The 12,291-nt window shown below is 42.6% G+C and overlaps 1 protein-coding gene and 1 long non-coding RNA gene across 6 annotated transcripts in view; one reads left to right on the forward strand and one right to left on the reverse strand.

The window, feature by feature from the left end:
* The window catches only part of HIVEP3 (HIVEP zinc finger 3), a 459,199-nt gene that overhangs the window by 57,745 nt on the left and 389,163 nt on the right, over positions 1-12,291 (forward strand). The gene's annotated exons all lie outside the window — the stretch shown is intronic.
* The window catches only part of LOC111098937, a 30,055-nt gene continuing 22,897 nt past the window's right edge, over positions 5,134-12,291 (reverse strand). For 2 of the 5 annotated variants that reach the window (XR_005370061.1, XR_005370059.1), the window contains 3 exons: positions 11,421-11,547; positions 7,119-7,178; positions 5,134-6,546 (listed from right to left, as the gene is read on the reverse strand). This is a non-coding gene — a long non-coding RNA (uncharacterized LOC111098937). The remainder of the gene's footprint in view (positions 6,547-7,118; positions 7,179-11,420; positions 11,548-12,291) is intronic. The other 3 variants (XR_005370060.1, XR_005370062.1, XR_005370063.1) reach the window with 3 other exon arrangements.

Raw genomic sequence — 12,291 nt, forward strand, 5'->3', positions numbered from 1 at the left:
GATTTCAGTGTTAATGGGACAAACTACAGTCCCACTGTTACAGCTGGTTCCGAGGCCATAACTGCTACACATCATGTCCCTTGTTGGCTGCTGTTTCTAGAATCTCCTTCCTTGGCTCTCACTTCTGTTAGGACTGAGTCAGACTTGCATCCCTGAGGGGTCTGCGTCCCCGGTTACCACGTCCTTACCAGGCTGTGGTTGTTGCATTTGCCAGTTTACAGTTAAAACTGGGCACTGAAATACCAAGACACACCCCAGAGGATCACCTGTCAAATCAGTGACATGTCATCTGTATTCTTTCCTGCCTGTTATATGGCAGGACCCCCACTTCCCCATGATGGTCATGGTCAAACCCACCTGCCCAGAAGACTAGCTCTACTTCTTTGCTTGCTATGAGGATGAGGAACTTACAGTAACTAGGCAGGCAGCAGCTACATCTTTAATTTTAACAAAATCTATGCCCTAAGTTGGAAGCATCTCTAGACCTACAGAGCCTAAGGTATCAAGTGTAAGAAACACAAATTTCTCCAGTGACACTGGGATTAATAGTGAGTGAGGCCACTCCCAGGCCCCCTGCCCGCTTGTTCCCAGACCTATGTATTCTATTTATTGGAAATGAGCCTCATATAAAGCTCTTGATTTTACATCAGGAGTCTATGCTGCTACTCAGAGGACTGCACTGCACCTGTGCGAGGTGTTCTGTCCATACGCACTCCCTAGCTGTGCTTTCAAAAGGTCCTTCCAATGTTTTGTCAAGCCAGCAGCTTCTTCATCCTTTTTTTTTTTTTTTAGATTTATTTATTTATTTATTCGTGAGAGACACGGGGGTGGGGAGGGGAGAGGCAGAGACACAGGCAGAGGGAGAAGCAGGCTCCATGCAGGGAGCCCGATGTGGGACTCGATCCTGGGTCTCCAGGATCACGCCCTGGTCTGAAGGCAAAGCCAGCAGCTTCTGAGTGGTCTGCTAAGTCGTAGGACCGGTGGATTGCACGGTCCTTGCCCATGTGCACCTTCTTTGCTGCAAAATGGATTTCTTAGTCCAAAGTGAATTGATTGGAATTTCAGCAGTAGCAGCCAAGCGAAGACTTTGTGAGTCCTGGTGGCCGAGGCCCACAGGCAAGACAGACAGATCTACACCCCAAATATTTGTCAGTCCTAATCGAGATGAAACACTGCCCTTTATAGGGTGGAAGGGAATCAACTCATGGCCAGCTAGCTCGCCGGTCTCCTCTAAGGATGTATCGTAGCAGGGGCTCAGTAGTGGCCTTTGCAGCCGGCAGCTTGAATGCCCAGCAGGTGCAGAGGCTGGAGAAGCTGTGGATTGCGAGAGCTTATGGGGCCTCCATCCTGCCATTTAGGCTGCTCCATTTATGAACCAGCTGCATTCTTGCTCTGGGCCCCCCTCGAAGCCGGCAGCCTTCTATGCCACCCATTCTCCAGACGAGAGATGTTAAGTTCACAGGGGTTAACATTTTTTTCAAGGGCTCAGAGCTAGTAAGTGGTGGTTGCGGAGTTTGTACCTGCCATTCCCGTGGCACCGTGTTGCCTCCTCTGTGTTTGCAGACCTATTTCTAGAATATCTATGAATAGAAGAAAAATCCACCTGTGGTTGATTGCATGTGGGTGAATTGGCTTGCCCTTGAAATGCCAGATGTAGATCAGTTTTAGCTTTTCAAAATAGGCTCTGACTCAGGTAACGTACCGTTCAAGGACAGGAGCCGGCGTGTTGTCCTGTCCTGACTCAGGGAGTGATTCACACTCAGCTGGCAAAATCTGGGAGGCTTTTGCATTGCATTATAACCTTTTAGGTATTCATCTTATTCCTTAGCTAAGAATAGATCTGGACCATGAACAAACCCTTCTGAAGTCATCCTCCTCCACTGGAGTTCTAAGTTTTCTTTTTGTGTCCAACCTGGACAATAGGGATCATTGCATTTTGAACTTTTGCTCTCCTCTGCCCAATTTGTCCTTGGATGATGGAGCTCTCCCAGATGCCTTTGCGTTGAGTGGGACATCAAGGACGCAGTTAGCTCGAGAAGTTAATTCACTTGCCTAAGCTCTATATGTGGGAGCCAGGACCTGACCCTAAGTGGCTTGGTCCCAGAGCCCACACTCTGTTCGGCTGTCTCTGACTAAGGCTGAATTTGTTTCTATTTATTGACAACTCGTGATGAGAAACTCATACCTACGTATTTAGCAGTGTTTGGGGACTGGGTCAGGACTAACATAGTCACAATTTTAGATTGTATTCCACTTTATTTGACAAAATGTACTTCTACTCATTTGCATAAAGATTATTCTGGCAAAACTAAGTCTTCTTCGGGCACAGGGTGGTTCTTTGAACTTTTGTTTATAGTGGCTTACAGATTAGTGGGAGGTAGATTTTTAGCAAGTATGGTAAAAAACATAAATAATTCTCGTTTTGTTGAGTAAAGATGAAAAATAAATCATTGAATTCTTTTACGCTAATATCATTAATTTCGTATATGAATTTTCCTTTTAAGTTGTACGTGTGTGTGTTTCTTTTATAAAATTAAACATACAGTTTTGACTAGAAGAAAGTTTTAGGTGCCTTCTCCACCGCTTGTAAGACTGCTTAGGCCACCCAAGTGATTCACTCCTCATCAGCCTGCAGCGTGGAGAAAGGAGTTGGGAAAATTTATGTCTGTGAATAAGACCCCAAAGCAGAAGCAGCTTCAGTTCCCTCTTCTTCATGGTTCATGTCGTCACTTCCATGATTTTTTCCAGTGCTGTTCAAAACCTACATATTATATATTCCTATAGTCAACAAAACCCGAAAATGAATTCAAACTCCATACATAATGTTTGGGCCCACACCTCTTTCTGCTTCCATTGGCGGAAATACTTTGGGGTTGTTCGTGTCTCTCCACGTTGCCAAAGCAATTGCCTCTGTATTCTGGGGGGAGAGATAAGATAGCCTTGGCCCTCTCGAAGCAGAAAGCACACTTGTATGGAAACAAGACAGTTGATATTTGGCATAAATTTGTACCGCTGGTCCATTAGCATGGCTGACCCGGAGTGGCTGTAGTTATGGAAACTCCCAGAATGGATTCATTGGCAGAGTGTCCTTACTCTTGCTGTTGTTTTACAGAGATCCCGACCCAGGGAGTATTGTATTTCTTGATTAGGATCAGCCTGCATTTCTCCTAAGAACTCAGAGCCCCCTGGACTGTTTCATTTCTAATTCTGACCACACACAAATGGGTAATCGGCTGCAGGTTGGCGTGTGGACTTCTGTGAACCATAACAGCCCAGCCTTCCTCCCCTGAAGGCCGCACACGCTTGTCTTCCTTACTGCCTCTCCCCAGCCAAGCAAAATATTTCCTGGGTTTGGGCTAAAGAGTGAAAATCCAGCGTGATGCTACCTTTTTTTCACCTTCTCCTGTTATAATCTGCAGGAGACTTATCTCCACCAGGGAGGTTATTGACATTAAAGCCTTGTGGTGTTAGCATCGGAAGGGTAATGAGTCCCTTGATGACTTCAGCCTTAGCTGTTGTTCAGCTTCTGCTGGGAGTGAGTCCTGGCCACCAGTCTAGATCATTCAGGGAGGGAGAGGGAGAGGTCCAGGCAGCCTACCTCTTCTGACTGTGAAAGGATTCCAGAATTTTCCTTCAAGTTCCAGATCACCTCCAGAAATAATTTAAGTCCCAGAGGCCCTTTCCTAAGCACCCGGAGCCCTGAGTCATTCCTGTGTGCTCCCCCCTACCACCCCCCCCCCCACAGTGATTGTATTCCTCTGTCCATTCACAGTTTTAATTATGCGCTTACTCAATGGGCTTCCCTTCTGGTTAACTTCTCCTGGTAACTCATTAAACCTCTGAGTCACACGTTCCTTATTAAAGAGAGGGAAAAAAGGGAAAGAGCGAGAAGGAGCTGTGCCCTGGGAGGAACCTGGGGGTGGATCACTGTGGTTAAGCGGAGCTGGATCTCTGCAGGCCTCGGTTAGCTCTTCCCCTGACTAGAGGTGTGCCCTGTGGTGCAGGCCGCCATGCTTTCCGCCTTGAGGGCCTTCACCTGGGCTTTCACAGGAGTTTCTGCTGTTGGGGGAGACCGGCTTCCAATTCTGGTACTTCCCTCCTGTGCCCTGTGAACTTCGGTGGTCTCCTAACAATGGAGCTACTAATTAAAAAGGAATTCCAATTGTAACTTTTGTCTCTGAGAGAACATTAGAGGGAACCAATTCATAACCCACAGAGACGCCTACTCTTTCCTGTCCTTTCCTCCTCAGTTTTTCCCAGACCCCCTCCTCCCCTCCCCTGTCTCCCCGTGCCCCCACCGCCCCTTGCTCCTCAGCCCACCAGGCTATTTCTTTTCTTCCTCACCCCTTCCCCAAGGTAAGTTATTTTACTTCTTTGGGCCTTGTACACCCCTCTCTAAAACGAGGTTCATGGTAGTGTACGTATGTTGAGAGGATTAACTGGATAAAATCCATAAATACCACCCATACAGTGCCTGGAACATCCTAAAGGTTAGCTGTTATTCTAAATTTTGTGCAGCATCCTCAGCCTCAGCTTTGACTTTCTCTCAGTGGAAATGCTGCAGAACAAAATCGGGAAGCAGAGAAAGTGATCCCTAAATAATGGTAATAATAAGCTATCACAGACTGAGCATGACTTGTGTACCAAGTACTATCCTGACTCCTTATTGTGCATTATCTGCACACTTTCCATTTTTTCCCCTTTGGGTATTTAATGGCCTCCCACAGCCCTGAAGGGTAGATGCTATTATTATTCCCACTTCACAAATGAGGAAAGTCAGATTTAGAGGGATGAGCAACTTGCCCTTGGCCACATAGCTAGTAAGTGCTGCAGCTGGAATTCAAACTCATGCCTAACTGATTTCCCAGTTCATGATTTAATCACTTTGCAAAAATCTGCAGGCCCGTGATGCTGCCAGCCACTAGGAAGGCGTGTGTTCTCTGTGTGGGATTTGACTCACGAGGGCCATGATCCTCCACTCCGAGACTTGGGGCCTCTGCTGATGAGTGAACTGCCCTTGGAAACAGCTGTGGGGGTGGAGCTGGCCCCCACGGCTGGGGTGAAACCACCAGGCCTTTCCCGAGGTGAAGGCCCCAGAGGCCTCCTTCGTATTCAGAGACAGAGAAAAATGTGTTTTTCTGCAAAGGTTGGCATTTATTTCTTAATAATCAGTTAAAAATTTATGTAGGTTCCCTAATCAGCAAAACAAAGGCTTTCTGTACTTTTATGTGTGCTAGGAACCACTAATGAGTTCTTGGGGATTTATCACTGACTCTAGAATAGAAGTAGAAGCCAGTATATCTAGAGTCAGTAGACACAGGTTTTGCCAAGATGCCTCAGCTACAAGGGAACCTTGAAATATTCCGCTCATGCAGGGCTACATCTGTCCTGGAGAATTGGGGGATGAGACGATGCCTATCTTCCTCCTCAGATGACCTGGGTTGGCCCTGTACAGTCCTTGTCTCCTAAGGTCACCTTCGGGGGTCTACTTGGGGGTACTCTATCAGGGACCTGTCTGGGACTGTCTCTGAGCAGTGACAAATCAGTTGTCCCAGGAGCCCGAATGTAATGTTGAACTTTGCATCAAGTGTAAGGACCAACATCTTCCTGGACTCCAAAGCATCAGCAGCAGGAGAGGCCATCGCAGGCTGGGGTGCTGTGATTGATGCCTGTTTTCTGGGCACACAAGTGTCAAATAACCATTATTAACAATGACAGTCCATTACTATTTTCTTCTTCTTCCTCCTCTGCTTCCTCTTCCTTCCTCCTCCTTCTCTTGTATCTCCTTTATTCTTCTCTTTCTCCCCATCTTCCTGGTCCTTTTTTTGATTTCTCACCATGAAGGTATATGTATAGCAAGAGAACATGTCAAGACTTGGCAGGTCATTCATTCATCCTTCAAACATTCATAAAGCACTTTAAACTGAGCATGGGGTCAGGGGTACACAGATAAAAAAAAGGAATCTGTCCTGGGGGACGTGCAGAGTCCAGGGGGAAGAGACAGACATCTGACAATCATAATAAGCCACACGTTCCCTGAACTTACTATGTGCCTGGCATTGTGCTAGATTCTTTGACCTTTGACAGGGTCATCTTATTTAATCTTTTTATTTTTTTTCTTTTTATTTTTTTTCATCTTATTTAATCTTCACACAGATATTATGTGGGGAATTCTAGCATTTTCCCCCCTATTACACATGAGAATGAGGCAAAGACAGATGAAATAAGTGGCCCAAGTCACACGGCTAGGAAGTCACAGATCTGACTTGAACCCAGGTGCTTTCATTCCAGGGTCAATATTCTTGACAGCTCTGCTACCTTCCCCACAACCACAGTACCTTGTGACAGGTGTCAGAGTACGGCCTAGCAGAAGTAAAGTTTGAAACTGGCCACGGCAGATGAGTGGGAGTTTTTGAGGCTGGAGAGGTGAAGGAAGAGCACTGTAGGCATAGGGAATGGTGCAAGCAGAGACGGGATGCCACAGGACACCTGACATCCGCAGCCCGTGACCACTGTCTCACAGGCAACAGACTGATTCGGTTCCTCCTGGGAAGAGAGGGTAGTGATCAGACTTGTACACTAAAAAGACAGTCATCATTTAAAAATGATAAAGAAAAATAGTCATGTGATTAAAAATCTTTGAGTGTTAAGAATATGAATGATAGGGTCTATTTTTATTATTTTACATCGTTTCCAAAATTTCCTTTAATGAGCTTGTCTTGCTTAGATAAAGTGTAAAGGGCACGTGTGTTGGAGAAAGGAGTTGTGAGTTGGTGACAGGGCAGAATGGGGAGCAAAGTGGGGAGGGAAACTTGTTGGTGAGACAGTGCAAGAAGTCTCATCTGCATAGGAAGCACTTGGAGGTGAAAGTCTAGGGCTTTGGTTGTCAGAGACCCTATCTGACTTGCCTCCACCCTCCTCAGCCCCTCTCATAGGACCTAGCAGGCACTAACCACTGCACAAATACACATTAGATTAATGTAAGAACGAATGAGTGAATAAAAGAGGACAAATGAAAGCAACGTGGCTGGAGAAGAGGGCTTGGACCTGAGGAAGAGTTCTGAGATGGAAGCTCCAGGAACTAGCTACACAGTGGTGGCTCAGGGGTGAGGTCTCACCTTAAGCAGCAGGAAGCTGAGCATCCTCTTACCTCTGATAGGGAACCCGGGAAGAAATGCCTTAAGGGAGAAGCAAGAGCTGGTGAAGAGTTTGATCTTGGATATGTTGACTTGGCGATTAAATTGATAAAACAACTGTAACCACTTGCTGTAAAATCCACATTGGTTGTGGAAGGTGGATGGGCTAACGAGAGAGTGGGGAGACAGCCCTGAAGGACAGCTGCTGCTCGGTGCAAGGACCAGTGCGTCACAGTTAAAAGCTGTCTTCGGAACCTTCCAGTTCAGGTTCCCTCTGCCTCCACTGACAGGGAATGTTTAGTTGCCCAAACTAACATGTATTTCTGACTCCATGTTTTGGTTACTTTTTATTTGAGTATATCACATATACACCAAAATGCACAAATCTTAAGTATAGAGTTTGTAGAATTTTCGCAAAATGAACACACTTTTCTAATCTCCACTCAGAACTAGAATAGAACATTAGCAGCACATCAGAAGTCTGACTTGTGCCTCCCTTGATCATTATCTGCTCTATTGCCATAGGCTACTTTTACTTAGTTTTTATCATTACATAAGTAGAATCATTCAGCATGTTCTCTCTTTTTCTTTCTTTTCTTCCCCCAGTGTTATGTTTATGACCTTTATGATCATGGGTCATGTGGATGAGGTTTGTTCTTGTTCATTGTCTCATATTATTGGATGAATATGCTACCTTGGGATATACCATTGTTAATGGACATTTGGGCTACTTATAATTTGCACTGTTATAAATACAATTTTTGTGAATCTTCTTGGCTTTTATCTTTTGGCTGACATAAATGTTCGTTTTCATTATGTACATACCCTGGAGTGGAACTACAGAGTCATAAGGTATATGTATGTTTAATTTTTGTAATTTACACAAAACAGTTTTCCAACATGTTTGCGTCTATTTACATTTATACCAGCAATTTATAAAGTACAAATTGTTCTATCTCTTTACCAACATTTAATATTTTAATTTTTTTAACCATTCTGGAAGATTTGTAGTGTTACCTCGTTGTGGCTTTAATTTTTCATTCCCTTTTAAAATAAATATTTTATTTATTTATTCATGAGAAACACAGAGAGAGAGGCAGAGTCACAGGCAGAGGGAGAAGCAGTCTCCTTGTAGGGAGCCTGATGCGGGACTTGATCCTGGATCCCAGGATCACTCCCTGAGCCAAAGGCAGATGCTCAACCACTGAGCCACCCAGGCATCCCTGCATTTCTGATGATTAATGACTTGGAGTTTTTTTTCATATACTTCTTGGCCACTTAGTTATTCTTCTTTTCTTGTGAAGTGTTGTTGGTTTAAGTATTTTGTTAGCTGTTAAGTTGAAAGTCCATGTGTGTTAACTCCAGATCATTTGTGGATCTGTTTCTACTGTCTGTTTTTCTCTTGGTTTTCTATTATTTGGTTCTGTTTTCTGGACTGTTTGGCATTCTCCATTAAATGCTGAACATTATATTTGAAAAATTATAGAGCCTCTGGATGATATTTCCCTTCAGAGAGGATTTAATTTTCCCAGATAGAGCAAGGAGAGATCACTTTGATCCAGGTTAGGCAGATCTATTTCTAGTTTGTTCTTTCTTTCTTTGTTAATTTATTTATTTATTTATTTTTTCTTTGTTAATTTAAAGATATATTTGTTTTTTTTTTTTTTGAGAAGCAGGGAGGGGCAGAGGGAGAGAGAAAATCCCAAGCAGACTCCCAGCTGAGTGTAGAGCCTGATTTGGGGCCTGATCCCATGACCATGAGATCATGACCTGAGCTGAAATCAAAAGTCAGACACTTAACCAACTGTGCCACCCAGGCACCCCTGTTTCTGAATCCTGTTTCTAGTTTCTTCTTAATCACAGGTCATGGATCTCCCAGAGTCTCAGTTGAAAGCCTGGTGTTTAGTGAACCCCTCCTCCTAGTGGTCCTTGAATCTCAGTTTTTATATCTCCAGCCCACTGAGACTGCTGATTACTATTTGGCTCTGCATTGTATATCAATAAATGTCCCCATGGGAAAATGTGATCCTGCCAGAGGGTTTGCTTCAGGAAACACTTAATGTTCTTTGGGATCTTAGTTCCTCAAGTTGTTTCGGTTGTTCTCCAATGTCATCAAGCAGCTGGTGAGTATGTGTGTGTATGTGTGTATGTGTGTGTGTGTGTATGTATGTGTATGTGTATATTGTTTTGGCCAGCTTTTGTAGATGTTTTTAGCAGCAGAATTAGTCTGATACCAGCTACTCCATCATAGCTTGAGGTATAAGCTTGTTATTTCCATTTTAAGTAATGTTGAGAAGAACGTTTAAAAAAATCTCCTCCTTTTTCCAATATTTAACTGTCTTTATGGACAAGGGCCTTAGTGTGTCTATGTGTGCTTGTCTCAGTGGTACAAGAGAAGGAAAGCCATGTGTTAAAAATGTGGGGTTTTCAATGTAACCAGGAGCAGAAACTAGGGGCTTATAATACATACAGATTGCATCTAATGATGTTTCCTTTTTTCCTTCCCCAATGTTCAAGTATGGTTGGAATGGTGACTAGCTCACAAAATATCCTTAAATTTATGGCCAGATTTATTGCATGCTTAAATGAGACTATATTTCCTTAATAAGAAAGCATCATTTATACTTATAATAAACAAGTAAATCAATACAAATAGACCAATAAGACTGAATGCTACACCAACAACTCAAAGAATTTAAGATGCAGAGTTTTAATTTTTTAATTAATAGACATTATTATTATTATTTTTTTTTTTAGCAGTTTTAGGTTTATAGCAGATCAGTCAAGAGTACAGAGAGTTCCCATATACTCTCTCTCCTCTCCTTCCTGCACAGTTTCTCCTGTTATTTACATCTTGTATTAATGTTGGACAAGATGCAGAGTTTTACCTTGGGAAGGTAAATCCTTCCCAAGTGGCTTCTCAACCTCAGTAGTAGCTCACAGTGCAGCAATTTTTCCTGTGGGAATGGAGGGGAAGGATAGAACTTTCCACTCTGGAGCATTTTGGTCAGAAGCATAAAAGCAGATATTATGGATCAGTGCCCATACAAAGCTCTGATTAGAAACAACCATCAGAATCTTAGAAAAATCTTTTAAATTAATCTGCTATGTGTAACTCCTGGTTATACAAACCCCAAGGGACAAAGTAATCCTAGGGTAGACAGTTTTTGTTAGAAATACCCTTTTGGGGAGAGTGCGGTACCATATTTTAAGCAAAAAGTCAAATCTCTCTTTCCTAAGTGATCCCCAATGGTCTTGGAGAAGATAGCCCTGGTTAAAACTGTGTTCATATTAATAAAAGATATTAAAACATCCAGCATTAAAAGATATTCCTATGGCTAATTTTTTTGCTTAATTTTTTTTCAAATTGTAGTAAAATATACATAACATAAAATTTGCCATCTTAACCATTTTTTAAAGATGCATTTCTTATTTAATTTTTAAAAGATTTTATTTATTGCGAGAGAGAGAGCACAAGAGAGCACTAGTAGGGGAAGTAGCAGAGAGAGAGAGGGAAAAGCAGACTCCTTGCTGATCAGGGAGCCCAATGTGAGGCTTGATCCCAGAACCCTGGGATCATGATGTGAGCGGAAGGCAGATGCTTAACCAACTGAGTCACCCAGATGCCCCAAGACTTATTTATTTGAGAGAGAGAGAGAGAGAGAGAGAGAGAAGAGGGAGAAGAGAGAGTTGGGGAAGGGACAGAGGGAGAGAATCTTTAAGCAGACTCCCTGCTGAGTGCAGAGCCCAATGTGGGGCTCAGTCCCATGACCCATAAGATCATGATCTGAGCTGAAACCAAAAGTTAGACACTTAACTGACTGAGCCACCCAGGCAACCCATTTCTACCATTTTTAAGACTACAGTTCAGTGGCACTAAGCACATTCACATTGTTATACAACCATCACTACCATCCATCTGCAGAACTTTTCTCATCTTGGAAAACTGTAACTCTATACCCACTAAACAATAACTCCCTACTCCTCCCTACCTTTGGCCCCTGGAAACTACCATTTTACTTTCTGTTTCTATGAATTTGACTCTTTTTAGGAATCTCATATAAGTGTAATCATACCGTATTTGTCCTTTTTAGACTTTTAGACTGACATATTTTGCTTATTGTCTCCCTTCTCTCTTCTCTGCAAATCTCTTACCCTCCTTCCTTATTGTCAGATGACATCCTCCCTTACATTATATGTAGAAAAAAAATCCAGGTGATGATAATTCCCTCACATTTTCACCACCAAATTTATCACCATGCTGGTACACCCATCTTTTCCTACCTCTCTGCAGTGTGATAGCAGAAGTGTCCCTCCTTCAATCAGAGACTGCCCTTGTGTATTCCATTCCCCTCCTCTAGTATTTGACTCCTTTGGCCATCTTCCTTTAACACAATCAATGGATCATTCCCTTTAGTAGACAAACTTGAATTGATATCAGTGGGTTTTTTTTTTCAATTTTTAAATTGTGACAAAATATACATAACATGTAATTTATCATAACTACCTTTAAGTATACAGTATACATTTATAATGTTGTACAGCCATCACCACCATCCATCTCCGTAAGTCTTTTCATTTGGTAAAACTGAAACTCATACCCATTAAACAATAACTCACCATTCCCCCTTCCCTCCCATCCCTGGCAACTACCATCCTACTTTATGTCTCTATGTGTTGACTACTTTAAATATCTCATATAAGTGGAATTGTATAGTATTTGTATTTTTCACTTATCGTAAAGTGCTCTAGATTCATCCATGTTGTGGCATATGTCAGTGTCCTAAGTTTTTAAGGATGAATAGTATTTTATTGTATGTATATACCATATTTTGCTTATTCATTCATCAGTGGGCACTTGGGTTGCTTCTGTGTTTTGGCTATTGTAAATAATGCTGCGAAGAATGAGTGTACAGACAGCTCTTTGAGACCCTGCTTTCAATTCTTTTGGGTGTATCCCCAGAAGTGAAATGACTAGATCAGATGATAATTGTATTTTTAATTTTTTGAAGAACCACCATACTGTTTCCCACAGTGCACTAACAGTGCACAAGAGTCTCAATTTCTCCACATATTTGCCAAAATTTACTTTCTGTTTTTTTTTTAAATAGCAGCTATCCTAAAGGTGGTATTTCAATGTAGTTTTGATTTCAAT

The sequence above is a fragment of the Canis lupus genome, chromosome 15 (assembly GCF_011100685.1).
Source record: "Canis lupus familiaris isolate Mischka breed German Shepherd chromosome 15, alternate assembly UU_Cfam_GSD_1.0, whole genome shotgun sequence".
In the NCBI taxonomy this organism is placed as follows: Eukaryota; Metazoa; Chordata; class Mammalia; order Carnivora; family Canidae; genus Canis; species Canis lupus.